The 15890-nt window shown below is 45.8% G+C and overlaps 1 protein-coding gene across 2 annotated transcripts in view; it reads left to right on the forward strand.

Moving 5' to 3' along the window:
- Positions 1-2479: 2479 nt before the first annotated feature.
- The window catches only part of LCLAT1 (lysocardiolipin acyltransferase 1), a 192963-nt gene continuing 179552 nt past the window's right edge, over positions 2480-15890 (forward strand). For both annotated transcript variants that reach the window (XM_029912985.1, XM_026658188.1), the window contains exon 1: positions 2480-2643. The gene's annotated coding sequence lies outside the window, so the exon portion shown is untranslated. The remainder of the gene's footprint in view (positions 2644-15890) is intronic.

Here is a 15890-nt window from a genome sequence, read left to right on the forward strand (position 1 = left end):
ACAGCTCGCTCCTTTCTGTCCCCTCCCCACAGGACCCCCCCCCACGCCTCTCCACTCCCTCCCTTAAGGCCCCCCGTCTGCTGCTTGTGTCTCTACACCCTCTCTGCCTCCTTCCCCTGAAGCTCCTGCCGCCCCTCTCCATCCCCTGCCTCCTCCACATCCCCCATCCCCGAGGCCCCCCAGCTTGTGCCTCTCTGCCCTCTCCCCCAGAGAGACGTGAGTGAACAGCAGGATGGGGGTGAGGGGCTCGGGGGAAGAGGCGGAGCGGGAGCGGGGCCTTGGGGTGGAGCATGGGCAGGGCCACGGTCTGGGTGCTGGTGGCTCACCACCTTCTCGGGAGCTTCCGGCAGCAGCGCTCCAAAGGTGGCGGTCCAAAGGGAGGTGTGCTGCATCCGACATTTCTTGCCCCATTTGGGGAGGTTTAGCTGCCCTAAGTCTCTTATACCCACTGCCCATGCTTCCAGAGGTAACCCAGACTGAATCTGTGGGTTGGATCTCAATAAGGTTTGCTATAATTTTACAGAAGTCAGTAAGATTGAGACTGGTGGGGGAGGGGACGACACACACCACAAAGGAGGAACCACAGACTGGAGGCCAAATATTTTCAGGAGGTGCACTGCATCATTGCGCCAAAGACGTGTGTGAGCCTAATGGCTATGCTAGTTGTCAAGTTTTCTTTTCTTTCTTCTTTGAACTTGTATCTGTGCTCAGTAGTATGGATGCTGAAACAACTGGTTATGTAATACAACTAAATGTTTTATTTAATTGTCAATATAATATCCAAGGCGAGACTATGTGAAAGCAGAAGATCTCCGATTGTCAGAAGTCCCGATCTCTGTATTTATTTTGTAAGGTGGTGTATATATTTTGAGGTTTAGGCCCTGTGTTATGGCCTTCAGTTTAAAGGAAAATAACAAATCTTTAGTTAGTGATGTTAGTCTAGTTAGGGTGTATTGTAATGGCTGTGCTGTAATAGGTTATCTTTTGTAGTGTTGTTCATAAAAAGGAATTTGAAATCATTGTGTGTGTGTGTGTGCGTAATTATCTTATTGTAAATTATTTTCTTAGGTACTGGATTCCTAAGAAGAGAAACAAAGTGAATCCTCCTGTTATAATTTCTACTTTTAGTATGTGATCCCTATAGAAAACCCATCTGTGGTCTCTTGCACAGATAGGAATTCATGGTCTGTGCAAATACTTTGTCAGACAGGAATTCTGTAGCACAGAATTGGTGAGTAAATTGACTAGCCTCCCCTCTACATAGGTAACATTCAGAATGCATATGCATCTCAAGGGCAGTCACCCCCTTGGTGTCTCAGGGGTTGCCATCCTAATATCCCCACAAAAGTCTCATAGGCCCAGATCCTCAAAGGTATTTAGGCTCCTAACTTCCATTTATTTCAATTTATTTCAGTGGAAGTTAGGAACCTAAACAGAGGGGCCGAGTCCCCCCGTTCCCGGGGGGGGGGGGGGGGCTTGACCTCCGCCCTGCACGACTCCACCCCTTCCCCCAAGCCCTGCGCCTTCTTGCCCCCTCCCCCGTCTCTTCCTGCCCCCGCTCCTCCCCCACTCCCCAGCGCCTCCTCCACTCCGCTGATGAGCTGATCCTGGCGGGTGGAAGGTGCTGGGAGGAGATGCAGATTAGTGGGGCTCACTGGTGGGTGGGAGGGCTGGGAGGGGGATGAGTTGATCCGTGGGGCTGCCAGATTGGCATCTATGAAACTAAAAGCCTCTGAGGATCTGGGCCCTGCCATCCAAATCCATAAACCCAGGCTTGTTTGGACAGTCAAATCCACTGCATGGCAGGGAAGTTTGGGTCTGAGTGTGCCATTTTGCTGAGTGGAAAGAAAGGGAACACGTATCGGGGATGGTCTAGACAGTATTTGGTCCTGCCATGCGGGCAGGGGACTGGACTCGATGACCTCTCGAGGTCCCTTCCAGTCCTAGAATCTATGACTCTATGAATCTATGAATCTCTCCCCTCTGCCCAGTGCCCATAGAAATCTATCTCCTGGCAGTACCAGGGTCTCATTTTTTATACTGAGGCTGCATTGCCTCAGTGATTTGAGGGGGAGTCTTGTGGCGTTGGGTGATTTTCCTAAAGCCCCATCTTCTGGAGTCAGGGGATGACGTGCGACTCGCGGGTTGCATGAAAGTGTGGAGCCCTGATGGTTGTGGATCAAAGTGGGAAACTGTGACCCCCCTAAAGACTCCCAAAGGCAAATATAAACATCCCGGAGTATTGTTTCTGACAAGCCTATCGATCGCTTTTAAGCCAGGCTCATGATTGTTAGGGGGGCGGGAGGGGGCTTGACTCGGCATGTTTCGCACTTGGGTGTTAGCAACACTCGGCGGGTGGCAGCCTGGCTCGGGAGCTGGGCGCTGTCCCTTTAAGCAGGGAAGGGGGAAGACCACGTTTGACACAAGTGACCCGGAAGTGACCCGCGGGAAGAGGTCGGAGGTCAGGGGTGATCTCGGGGAAGATGGCGGCGGCCCGGCATGTCTCCCCCCCTCGCGGCGGCCTGGCCGCTGTCACCGGGCCCCCGGCTCCATGAGGGGCTGAGCCTCCGGCTGCGAGGGTGTGAAGGGGTTGGGGGCGGGGAGCCCCGGGGGCTGCGGCCTCCTCCCGCTGCTGCGGCTCAGGTAAGGGAGCCCCCCCCCAGCTTGGATGTGGGAACGGGGCGGGGGTCGGTGCTGCGGGGCGTTCCGAGCTCCCAGAGCGGCACCGGCACCGGCACCACTTCGCGGGGTCCCGCTGCTGCGTGTCTGGCACGTCCGCTCTGCCCCCCGTCCCGCTGCTCCCTTGACACTGACACTCCTAGAGGGAGACCCCCGGCCCCGGGTGCTCGTCTCCCTGCACCCGCCTGGACTCCTTTGCCAGGCTCTTTGCGTGCACCCAAGTGTCTCACGGGTGTGGCCCTGTGGAAACAGCGCTCTGGAGTTGGGCTCCGTGCGGGGATGCTTGATCTAGAAAGTCTTATTATTTATTCACTGCTGGTTTTATTTTCACTTTTTGCGCAGCCTGGCTTTTTATAATAAGCTCTAAAAACGATTTGGACTTCGTACTAAATCTCAGTCATATGTTGAGTTTTTGTGGCTTTTGCAAATTTAGCAGAATAAGGGGCTGGTACTTCTGTGTTTTGTACAGCAGTGAGCAGGGGGTCTGTGATGAGCAGACAAACTTTAGCATCTGTGAGTGTATTTCCAGGTAGGTGTCCAATTGCTGAGTTTATTTGTTTCCTTCGTATTTTAATCATATGTCCTATTATCCAGATTTCCCCTTGTACTTGATTTTTTTTATCCTTTTAGTTTTGATTTATTAACTTATAATTACTGTCTACTTAACCTTCTTATCTGCAGACCTATTTTCCTTTAGGGACATTTCCTTTAGAAAGGCTGCAACGTACAGAGACGCCACATGAAGAAATGTTGAAGGGGAGAGAGCTTGAAATTAAATGGGGATACAGTCTATATTTATGAAATTAAAAAAACCTTTGGTTTTAATATTCTTATTTCTGACTGTAGTTTATAGTAATAAACTGAAGTTTTAGGTTTACAATCTTTTTTATAGTATCTGTTCTTCCAAATGAATTAAAAGCACTTATTGTGATTTACAGTGTATATAGAGAGATGAGTTACAGTTTCCCATGTTTGTGTTGCCTTCCACATACCAACAGGGAAGAGAAAAATGTCGGTTACGGTGACAGTTATTCATTTAGTTCTGCTCACTTGCGAAATCTCCACTGGCTGTTTTTGTGTGGGGGTGGTTGTGGGTGGAGTGCTGATCAGGGCCCAAAATAAATAAGGCATTTAAAACAGCTACTTCTAATAAACACACAAAAACTGTTTAAAATGTTGTTAAGGTTGCGAAGTTAAGCACTCAGAAGTTAGGAAATGCCAGTATTAATGTGCAACTTTAATTCAGCCCCCTTGTGCATATGCATTACGATACAGTTTTAATTACATGATCACATACTATTTTTTCCACAGGAACCCTGCCTTATTCAGTGAACAGGATGGAAGGTACTTATTCAGTGAGCAGCTACTGAATATTTTGTTTTAACCTCACGGTTCAGTGTGTGGCCTGAAGCCTTATTCACTACTCTTCAACCAAACCCTGCTCCGAAGACACAATTAATTTCCTCATCGGCTTTTCTGTGGTGTTTGTCACTGTAGTATCTGAGTGATTCACAAACATTAATGAATTCTTCATCACAACTCCTCTGAGAGGATGGGGTAGTATTATCCCTGTTTTATAGGTGGGGAGCTGAGGCACAGAGATTAAGGTGAAAAGTTTCCACTACTTTTGAGTACCTGATTTGAGGTACCCAGGACTTGACTTTTTCCTAATACCTTAATGTTCAAAGCACACGGCTAATTAACTTCAGTTGCTTCTGTGAGTGCTCAGCACTTCTGCAAATCAGACCCTAGCGTCTCATGTCGGGCATCCAGAAAATGAGTTACACAATTAGTGACTACCTGTGAAAAGTTTGATTTTAGTAACTTGCCCATCATCACGTAGGAACTCTATCACAGGAAGGGATAGAATCTAGTTCTCCAGTGCATTATTCAGTTGCCTTACCTATGAGACTGTCCTTTCTGTTCCTGCAATCTCCTGCCTCATTCACTGCAAACCTTCTAACACGTCATATTCGCACCCTGGCTGTGGCCCCAGGAAGTTGTGGGAACTCCTTGTCAGGGTTCTCCTGGCACTAACCAAGATGGTCATCCATCGCTCCAGGCGGAGGAAACTTGGACGGGGAGAGGGGGATAATCTGCGACTGCAGAGCCTGTTTCTGCTCACGTCTCCAAGCAGAGTTTGTCTGGGCAGTGTCCACTGACTTCTTGAATGCCTTTGAGGGGCAGTGGGCACTGTCTGGACTTCTCTGCTCGGTGTCCCCCTCTGGATCCCTGATTTTTTTTATAGTATTACTTTCAGTCCTGATCCTATTTTTCTCTTGTCCCAAGAAATGAATTGTGGCCTTGGCATAGTGGTCCTTCCCTCTTAATTGAGGGGACAGGCCTTTACTTATGGTTGGGCCTAGACCCACCTGCTCCAGTGGAACAAATAGTACACGCCTTCCAACTTATGCAATATATGAAGCTGGGGGTCTATAGATCGGGGTGTAGTGAAGGAGACTGATTTTTCCCCACAGCTGGTCTATCCTGTGCACTGAATAAGGTAGGGGTCCTGTGGGGGACAGTAAGATTCCCCCACCCCTGTTCCCCTATGCTGGTTCCTAGTCCAAATGCGTCCCCATCTCTGGTTCCTAGTCTGTGTTCCTTCCACCTCCCTTCCCCTCACAGCTCTTAGTCCCAGCCTCTTCTTGGTTTCCATTCCCATCCCTTATTCCCCCCTCCTTTACAGTGTCCTTGCCCAGCTAGTTCCTGTTTCTCTCCCCATCCCCAGTCTCAAGATATTTCTTTTCCCAATCTGCTATCGCCCTCCCCCGATCTGACTCTTGTGTGTTCTGTATTCAACTCAGTGATTTGCTTCTTCCTTGCTGTCTGGACACTGGGTTGGGGGGCAGGTGGTAGGGAACTGAGCATCAGTTCCACTGCCCATCTCCATCCCGGTCCAGGAAAGTCCAGCATTAGCCCTGGGCTGGAGACGACTTAGTCAGTTACTGTGTAGGGATAGTGCATGCACAGTCTGCTCAGTGTTAGGAGCTGAGAGAAGCTTGAGATGCTCAGCGAGGATGATATCTTTAGAGATTTTACCTGCTAAAATCAAAGCCCTACTGATGACTTATGTTTGTGTGTATGCAGCGGAGGGGTCGGACTCATAACATCGCAGTTGCAGCCTTAAATGTGGAACCATGGCATTGGGTCCATAACGTGTTTTAGTTTGTCTTTGAAATGCAGGGCCGGCTCTAACTTTTTTGCTGCCCCAAGCAGCAAAAAAAAGCGCCGCCCCCTCCCCCCCCCCCCGAGGCCCCGCCCCCCGTGCCGCCGGAGCCCCCCCCCCCCGCGGAATGCTGCGCCGCCCCCTGCCACCCCAAGATTGGCCGCCCCTTACCAGGCGCCGCCCCAAGCATGTGCTTGGTTGCCTGGTGCCTGGAGCCGGCCCTGTTGAAATGATTTGGCAGGTCTTGAAAAGTCTGCACACCAGTGATGGTGTGGGAAAGTTTGAGAATAAGCCATCAGTGTAAGCCTTCATTGAAAAACAAGTTTCTAGCCCTAAGGATTGTGAATAAAATATTCCAAAGGTGACCAGATTCGTTGTTGTATTTCCGGATATGCAGCCACCGCTCACAGTTCTCTCATGGTACCTAAGAGTGAAAACTTATTCATCCTGCGTATGCTTAATATTTTTTTGGGGTAGGGAGAATCTTTCTTTTTTTCTACATTATAAAAAAAAGTATAAAAAAGCAAAAAAGGCTGCAACCTCTCTTTTGTCAGGGCAAATTGAACTCTTTACAGCTGCAGGAAAACTTACAGTAGAACCTCAGAGTTATGAACACCAGAATTACGAACTGACTGTTCAACCACACACCTCATTTGGAACTGGAGGTACGCAATCAGGCAGCAGCAGAGACCAAAAAAAAAAGGCAAATAGAGTACTGTTAAACAGGGCTTTGGAGCTGTACTCCAGCTCCGCTCCAGCACCAGGCAAAAACTTGCAGCTCCACTGCTCCGGAGCTGCTCCAGCTCCGGGCTCCGGTCCAAAGCCCTGCTGTTAAACATAAACTACTAAAAAAATAAAGGGAAAGCTTAAAAAAAAATACAAGGTAAGGAAACTGTTTCTGTGCTTGCTTCATTTAAATTAAGGTGGCTAAAAGCAGCATTTTTCTTCTGCATAGTAAAATTTCAAAGCTGTGTTAAGTCAATGTTCAGTTGTAAACTTTAGAAAGAGCAACCATAAAGTTTTGTTCAGAGTTACGAACATTTCAGAATTATGAACAATCTCCTTTCCCAAGGTTTTTGTAACTCTGAGGTTCTACTGTCTATGCACTTATTTCCTATTCTCTCCTGAATGCAGTGTGAAGTGAGCCAGCAAGACTGAAGACACAATAGACTTGTGGGGCATTAAGAAATGCTTGGGTAACTGGTTGCATATTACTTGTAATATGAGAAGAAATCTTCTCAGGACCTTCCCAAAGTCAGTTTCCTCTGACTTCTCCAAGCAGGAGAGGCTGTCTTGGAGCACAGGTCTGTGTATCCAACTCTGTGTGGGTGGGTGGGTGTTGTGGTGTGTGGAGAGGTGATGAAGAAGAAAAAACACTTCAGATTAAAATTCTTGGGTTTCTGTGTAAAACAAAATTTACAAAACCTTTAGACTTTGCCCACCCCTGCTTGTGGACCTAACACTTTGTCTTTGGACTACTGCATGAGAACATGAAGTGAAACTAACCATAAATGGATGGTCTAGTTTTACTGTTCAAACCAAGTGAAATGTAAAAAGCCAGCGAACGGCATCAATAGTAAATAGGGCCAAGATATTTTTTTAAACCTGGATGCCCATTACAATTAAGCTCTTAAATAGAGCTGTGTGAAACTTTTTGCAGTTTATTTGTTAAAAAATGCAGTTTTGGATCATCCAAAACTGATTTGCAGATTTGACATGAATTCGCTGTATAGATTTTGCCAGATGTTTTTTTTCAGGGTAGAATCACAGGGGGAAGTAGGCACCATTTACAGATGAAGTCAGTAAGAGCAGCTGCTCGCTACCTCTGAAAATTGGACTCATACCGCCTTATATCGCTGCACTCCGCAAAACTTAATTTACACCTTACAGTGCCTCCTGTGAGTTAAGAATTATTTCCATTCTGTTACCTTATGAAACTGGTGGTGATAGATTGCAAATTTATCTGTAATAGGTATGGCTTTGGCTGGCTTCATAAGAAATTTAAATAACTTTTGGAATCTGATTTTGTAAAGTGTTAGTGTTTAGACCCCAAAATTGAGTCATTAGTTTGGGAAGTTGAATTTATAAACTATGTTTTGTTAGTTATGGGCAACAAATCAATCAGTATGCGCTGCCTCTGCTTTATTTGTTTTAACTAAAGCATTTGATAGTTGATCTGCTAATCCAAAGGCTACAAGATTGAGTTACAAGTTCAAGAGTATCTGAAAGAACAGAGGGTAAATGTAAATCTCATGTGGTCTGTCTTTCTGCTTGGTAATAAAGCAGTTCCTCAAAGATTCATTTTGGAGACTCTGTTTTATTTATTTTTATATATATATATAACACACACACACACACTCTTCAACACGTTAGGCTGTCATCTTGTTAACACCTAGCTTTAGTTACAGTATACCGCTGACACTTGATTTATTCTTTTGGCTCCCTTTATAAGAAATATAGGACTCTGTGGTAAACCTTTAAGAAACTTCAGTGTGGTTTTGAGAATGTATACAACTGTTTGCCCCATTTCATACAATAGAGTGTTTGGAAAACTTACATGCAAAGAAGCCCTTCTCCTGAAGTATACATTCTTAAACATAGCTAAATAATTCTGATCTGAGTTTGCTCTTGATATCAGCCATCTTGCAAAAAAGTGAGATCTTATTTAACATCAGCAATAGCAGAGAAGTGTCAAACTAAACCAATTCTATCCTACATTAAACATGATCTAACAAATCTAATTAATCATTGCAACATTTACAGTTGTAAGTGATGCAGCATCATTAAATTATGGTGGAACCGGATTTAGGGTTGGTCTACACTACACAGTTAGATTGATATAAGGCAGCTTACTTCGACCTAATTGTGTCAGTGTCTACAGTACTGCCTTGTCCTCTCGATATAAGTGCCCTACTACACCAACATAACTCCAGCTCCATGAGAGTGGTAGGGCTTATGTTGGTGTAGTTAGGACAACGAAGTGTCTGTGTAGACACTGCATTACTGAGGCTGTTGGCTGTCTTGTCAATGTCATGGCAGGAGCCAGGGTGAGAAGGCCTTATACAGCTCAGAGTCATGAAATTGACAAGGCTGCCCAGCTCCTAGCAGGGAGCAGATGGAGTGGGGCAGCTGGACCCCACTCACCAAGGGCAAGAAGCCCTGGGCGGCTTCTCCCACTCCAGGTGGGAAATGTTCAGGGGGAGGCAGCCCACTGGGAGTCTGTGGGGCAGCTGGGCTCCTGGCAGGGAGCTGCCAGTGGAGCTGAGAGACGAGGCTCTCAGCTCCCCATACTGCCCTTCTTAGCTCGGTGGAAGTGCTCCTGGTCAGGATGTTCACCATCTACCAAAGGAAGGTTAATGTGGACGTGCACCACTGCAGTAATTACTGCGGTGGCTGCAAGTCAACCTAATATAGGTTGACTTACGTTTCTAGTGTAGACATACCCTTAGTCGCTTGACTTTTGTCTTGGATATTTCCAGTGTCACTCTTGTTGCTTTTCAGTAACACTACAAATACTCAGCCCTAGGATCAACAGTATTAATTATAATTTAAGGCTATGTTTTAGTCACGGATATTTTTAGTAAAAGTCACAGACAGGTCACGGGCAGTAAACAAAAATTCACGGCCCGTGACCTGTCCATGATTTTTACTATATACCCCTAACTGAAATTTGGGCCGGGAGCCACGGGTGCTCAGTGGGGGCAGTCGGGGGGGCGCCAGGGGTGCTGGAGGTGTGTGGTCCGGGACCCCCGCAGGCATTGGTGCGGGGAGGGGCGGGGCTTGCAGGCTTCCTACCCAGCTCCGACCAGCATGTCCCTGCAGCTCCTAGGAGGAAGTGCGGCCAGGGGAGCTCAGGGTGTTGCTCCTGCCAGAAGCGCCAGCTCCGCAGCTCCCAGTGGGCAGGAACTGCAGCCAATGGAAGCTGCAGGGGCGGCACGTGCGGTCGGCAGCGCACAGAGCTCCCTGGCTCCTCCACCTAGGAGCTGCACAGGCATGCTGGTGGGAGCCAGGGACCCACCCCAGGTAAGCGCCGCTCCGCAGCCCAGTTCCCTCCGTGAGCCCCCTCCCACACAGCCAAGCTGCTGCTGCTGCTGGCCCAGGAGCTGCCCGGCTTGGGCAGCCCCTGAGCCAGCCGCATCAGCCCCTGCAGAAGTCATGCAGGTCACGGAAAGTAACGGAATCCGTAACCTCCCCTTATATTTAGATTGCCAACTAGTTCCCATTATAAAATATTCTTTGAACTTTTTTTGAGAAACTCCGACACTTCCAGTATTTGCAGCGGCATTTTGAAAGTTGGTATGAAGAAGCTTCTCTAGCCAGAGGGCTGTCTTTTTTTTTTTTTTTTTTGGTCCCATGAAATTCTGTGTAGGTTTAGCTGAGTTGTAAACTGCTAATCTCTCTTTCCTTTCTGTCAGTTATGTTCCTCAGGAAAATTTTGGCATATGCCAAAATAATTATTGAACATGAACGTTCTAAAGAGCTGGGACTATACTGCTTCCAAAGCAGTAGCAGCAGCACTCATTTGGCAGTTGACGAGTTTTTGGTATTTGTTTCTAAAGTTGTAAATATACCCACATGATTGATGTTATCTGTATTTAAAGGTGCATAAATTAGATTTAGTTGTCATATTGGTGATTCATGCTTTTTTGTACCATTTATACTGGATGAGTCTTTAGTGAGTTTTGTGTGGTTTGAGGTTTTTTTTTATAATAAAAAACTTAAGTAAATTTCACATATCTTTTTTCCCCACTTAAATGTTATTTTAGGAGAATTCTTGCTTGTTGCTGACTCAATACAAGCACAGTGGTAACTGAAGTTGAAATTTGCTGTGACTAGTCCTTCCGACACATTAAAAAATCCTCCTATGATGACATAGTCTCTGCAGAAGCACATTTATTATAGAATTGTTCAGCAATAAAACCTTTGAATTTGTTGATAATTTATATTCTTGCACTAGTAAAAAAGATGACAAACTTTTACGCTTAATTGTAGAGTCCACAATTCAGAAATAGAGAAAAAAGAAATGAAGGTGAATTTGCTGCTTGTGAAGGTGGGGGCCTAATACTGTTGACTTAAAGCAGGTCCAATGTGGACAGGCTTCTCACAATCTTGCCTATCCTTCAGCTCTGTCAATTCCCTTTCAATGCCCTTGCCAACCTTTAGAAAACACTGCAATTGTTATTTCTGCTTATGTTATGAACTTATCAGACAATCAGGGTTAGCTCTCGGATAGGTGACCTTCAAATAATATAGATGTTGCAATAAGTGATATTGGTGATTCGGTATGTAGCACTCCTCCCTCTGTGTTGTTCTCCTATTATGAAAATAGGGGGCAGTATGCTGCTGGAAATGCTGTTTTTTCCCCCCCTGACATTTAAAACAGATCCTGGTTGCTTGGAGTGACTAAAGAGTCCATGGCACCTTTCATAAGAATCGGGGTGTTGGCCTTGGTGATGTTTATACTAGAAAACTAGGAATAATTTTTGAGCCTTTAAAATGATCCTGCACAGCCCTCCTTGCTATCCACCATCTGTGAGAGAAGCATGGAACTGGCACAGCTCTGCGCTATTGTCAATAGCATTGCAAGCACAGGGTGCATGATACTCTGGTATTGGTAGAGCTGCAAGAGGAACCACATCAGTGGGGAACATGACTTTTTCGCAGAGGACGGATTGCTGTGCAAATAGCGAAAATCAGTTCAAGGTAGTTGGTACTGTACATAGAGCAGCTGCAGTGTTGGAGACCTGCTTCTGGGCCCGAAAAATGAGCACTGTCTGGTGGGATTGCATCATAATGCAGGTTTGGCACAAGAAACAGTGGCTGCAGAACTTTCAGGTGTGCAAGGGTACCTTGCTGGATTTGTGTGTCAAGCTCACCCTGGCCCTCCACCTCTTGGACACCAGAATGAAAGCTATACTTGCAGTGGAGATGTGCATAGAGATCACACTGTGAAAACTTGACCAGTAGCAATCCGGCCTTGCAGTGGGAAATCATTTTGGAGTTGGAAAATCCACTATGGGGGCTACTGTCATACAAGTGTACAGGGCCATTAATTGCCTTCTGCTACAGAGTAGTGTGACTCTTGGCAAGATGCAGGACATAGTGGATGGATTTGCAGCAATAAGGTTCCTGAATTGTGTGGAGAGCGATAGATGGCATACATATCCCCCTTTTGTCACCAGCCCACCTTGCCCCAGAGCATATCAACAGAAAGTGCTACTTTTCTACGGTAATGCAAGCATTGGTGGATCATCTGGGCTGCTTCACCGACATCAGTGTTGGCTGGTCAGTTGTATGATGTTCACATCTTTAAGAACACAGGACTAGTCAGAAAGCTGCAAGCAGGGACATTGTTTCCCAACCGGAGGATTACCATAGATGATGTTGAAATGCCAATAGTGATCCAGGGGGACCCAGCCTACCCTTTGCTCCCTGGATAATGAAGCCGTACAACAGCTACCTTCAACAACACCAAGGAAAGATTCAACTACTGGCTCAGCTGGTGCAGAATGACAGTTGAATGTGCTTTTGGTAGATTGAAAGGACAATGATGGTGTTTCCTAACAAGATTGGGTCTCTGGGAGAAGACTGTCCCAATGGTTATAGCTGCCTGCTGTGTCCTGCATCATATCTATGAAGCAAAGGGGGGAAAGTTGTTGCTGGGCTGGAGGTGGAGTGGCTGTCTGCTGAGTTTGAACAGCGAAGAGCTCAGTGTAGAACTATATGGCTGAGGGAGTCCTTGAAAGACCACTTTAACAGTGAGCCACAGTAATGCATTGTGGTGGACTGTGCTCTACCTGGCTCTACAGTTTGGGGCCTGTTAAGAATTGTGTGGTGCTTGGTTTACGTCTATGAATATAAGTGCCAATTAATCTATTAATTTTGTGGTGCGTGCTGTACTTTTTACAATTATTACACTGTACTTTTTACAATTATTACACTGATAGTCACAGATCCTATGAGTTCTCTCCCACTGTACACTAAGTAAGTGGATGATTACAGTACCACTAGGTGTTCTGCAGCATTATGTTATAAACAAAGAATGATGAATTATTTTCCAAAGAGAGAATTTCGTTGTCTCAAAACCAGTGCAAAGAAAAATCTGTGCAATTTAAAAGCAAATCCATTATTGTATTAAGTTTTTAATATAACAACTCAACAAGAGGTAAGAACGTTAATGTCATTTTACCTACACATACGCTGATCTGTGAAAGCCATAGTTGCTGTATGTGAAGCTGTGGTTGTCCGTAATATCCCCCGGGGTGGAGTGGGAGGTAGGGATGTGTCCCCAGTGCCACATGGAATGTTAAAGGGGGTGTAGGAATGTGCTGCAATGGAATTTTCTGTGGATTGCAATGGAAGGCAAGCCAGTGATTTTTGAACCTACATGTCCATAAGAGTCTGCAGCATCTGTGTTTGCTGCCAGAGAAGCCCCATTATGACCTGGTGCATCTCCTTTTCCTGCTGGGGCTCTTGAGTGTTTTCTTGTCCACTCTTTCCTTCTCTAGGCTGTCTGCAATGTTCACCCTCCAGGCCTTTTACTCACAGTGTGATGCAGCAGTGGCTTGCAAGATCTTATTGAACATGTCAACCTGAGTTTTCTTCTTTCTCCTCCTCATATGGCTTAGGCGTTCTGCAGCTGTGGAGGGAGAGCCCCTCAAGGCTGCAATGGCAGCAGCTACAGGTAATACACAGAGCGGTACCATTGTTAGTATAGTCGTTCTGGAAAGCTGAAGTTAAGGTTCAGAACTCCCTTCCTTGCTCCCTAAATTTTTAAACAAGACCTGCTTCTTGACACTTCTGCTTTGGATTGCTTTTGTGCTGAACTACTCACCACTAGTCATGGTGAATAAGGCCTGCCAGGGTGAGGGAAATGAGGAGAGTATTGCACGGATTCATGAAACGATGCATATAGGGTAATGGCACTGAATACTGGTACCATTGTTTACAAGCAGAGGTGGTTTTAGCTAACATATGAATCCTGAGGGTTACAAAGGCATAGAAAGTACAGGTTCTGCTGGCATCCCAAAGCAGTCTGGGCCCAAATGCTGCTAGCCTGTGTACCACAATGATGCCTGCCGAAGTTATCGCCAACTGGTATGGGAAAGTGTCCAACCATGGAGGAAGAAATAAGGCTGCCATTCCTAAAACCTTTGGGAGAGGATTGCAGAGTACCTCCATGAAAGTTTCAGTGAGATCTCTCAGGAGGATTCAGGGGACATGGCTGTGTACATAAACAAGCTGCTCCACATAGCCCTCCCTGCCAAACTGTACAGGGGAATGAAAAGCTGATAATGCTACCTCCCTTTGTTATACCTCTACTTTTTCTAATGAAAAGTGGGTAGCTGTGTGCATCATTCTAATGGGAGATGCATTTACACACTTACCTGAAGGTTCTTCCAAGGTACCATGCTCGACTGACTGAACTGCAGTGGAGTCACAAACAGGTCCTGGCTTGCAGCATAGCTGGAACCCCTAGTCCCATGTCCTTTCTCCTTCCTTCTCCTTGCTGTTCATAGCAGGAGTTTTTGTCTCAGGCTCCTTGGAGATATCCATGGTGGTCTGCAGTGTGGTTGTGGGCTCTCCACCAAGTATGGCATGCAGCTCTTGGTAAAAGCAGTAGGTCTGTGGCTCAGCACTGGATTGACTTTTGGCCTTCCTGGTCTTATGCTATACCTGCTTCAGTTCCTTTACTTTTATGCGGCGCTGTTGCTGATCCCCATCATCCCCCTTCTCCTGCATCTCCCATGTGGTTTGCTTGCAGATGTCCTCATTTCTGTCTGGTTTGTAGTTGTGACTGCTCAGCCTTTTCTCCCTGAGGACCAGGAGATCCAATATCTCTGGTCTGTTCCAGGCCGGAGTGCGTCTGGAGCGTGTAGCTGGCATGGTCAGCTGGAAAGCTGCACACAACAGTGGAGAGCTGCTAGGTGTGCTCACCAGGCTGGGCAATCAGTTTGTGTGACAGCAGCTGGAGGACTGCATCGATCTAAGTATAGAGACTCTGTTCATGGAAGTGTCACTGTAATGAGGCGCTTACATTGGTGGGAGACTAATTTAAGTGTAGACACATGCACAGCTAGGTTGATGCAAGGCAGGTTACGACAACCTAATTTTGTAGTAGAGACCAGACATTAAATTGTTTTAACCCATGTGTCTGTTCATGTCTAGCAACTGGGTTAAACTGGTTTTTACATTAATGCCTTGTGCTCATTTTAACTAGACTATTTATAAATTAATTTAATTAAACCGCTGCACTTTCCTACTATAGAAAAGCCTTAGCCAGAATACAATTATGGTAATTACATTGTACTTATTTCACTCCTGCAGTTAGGTATTCTTACTACTTGCACAGAAAACTGCTGTACAGCGTTAAACAGTTACTGCATCTACACCATCTTCCTTGCCTACTGTATCCTTTAGGCTGCATGATTTCTTTGTTTGTGTATCCATTTCAGTTTGTAGAACGTTTTGAGATCCTTCTTGATAAGGCTATGTAAGCCAATTATTAATAACACTGCTCTACAGCCAAAATGCTTCTGAAATAAATGTAGTCAAACTTTACTAATTGGTAGATCCTAGGAATTTTTGATAAGATGCTCCGATGAAAAGCTGGCTTGTCAAGTTTACTTTTCAGTTTTCAGTGTTGGATTCAGTAGATGGTGGTTTCTCTTCTATACCTTATTAATATGAAGGCTTATCATGCTGCAAACAGGTGATTAGTGATTACCATACTCAGTATCAGAGTGTGAGTATGAATCAGCATGCTTAAAGATGAAGGAAGTTGTAGGAAACAAGTAACTGAATGGATTAAAGTAATAAAAACAGATAATTCTTTTACAGAAAAATGTACATACTGTCAAGAGTTGTTAGTGGCAAAATAGAAAGCATTAGTGCTCATCTTAAAATAAAAAAAATTCTTTGGATTATTTTATAATGTTGTTTACATAATTTATCATGGCTGTGTTTAGATCAGAGGTGGGCAAACTACAGCCCGGGGGCCACATCCATCCTGCGGGACCGTCCTGCCCGGCCCCCGAGCTCC

Source organism: Terrapene carolina, unplaced genomic scaffold (assembly GCF_002925995.2).
Source record: "Terrapene carolina triunguis isolate 2854851 unplaced genomic scaffold, T_m_triunguis-2.0 Scaffold406, whole genome shotgun sequence".
NCBI lineage: Eukaryota > Metazoa > Chordata > Testudines > Emydidae > Terrapene > Terrapene triunguis.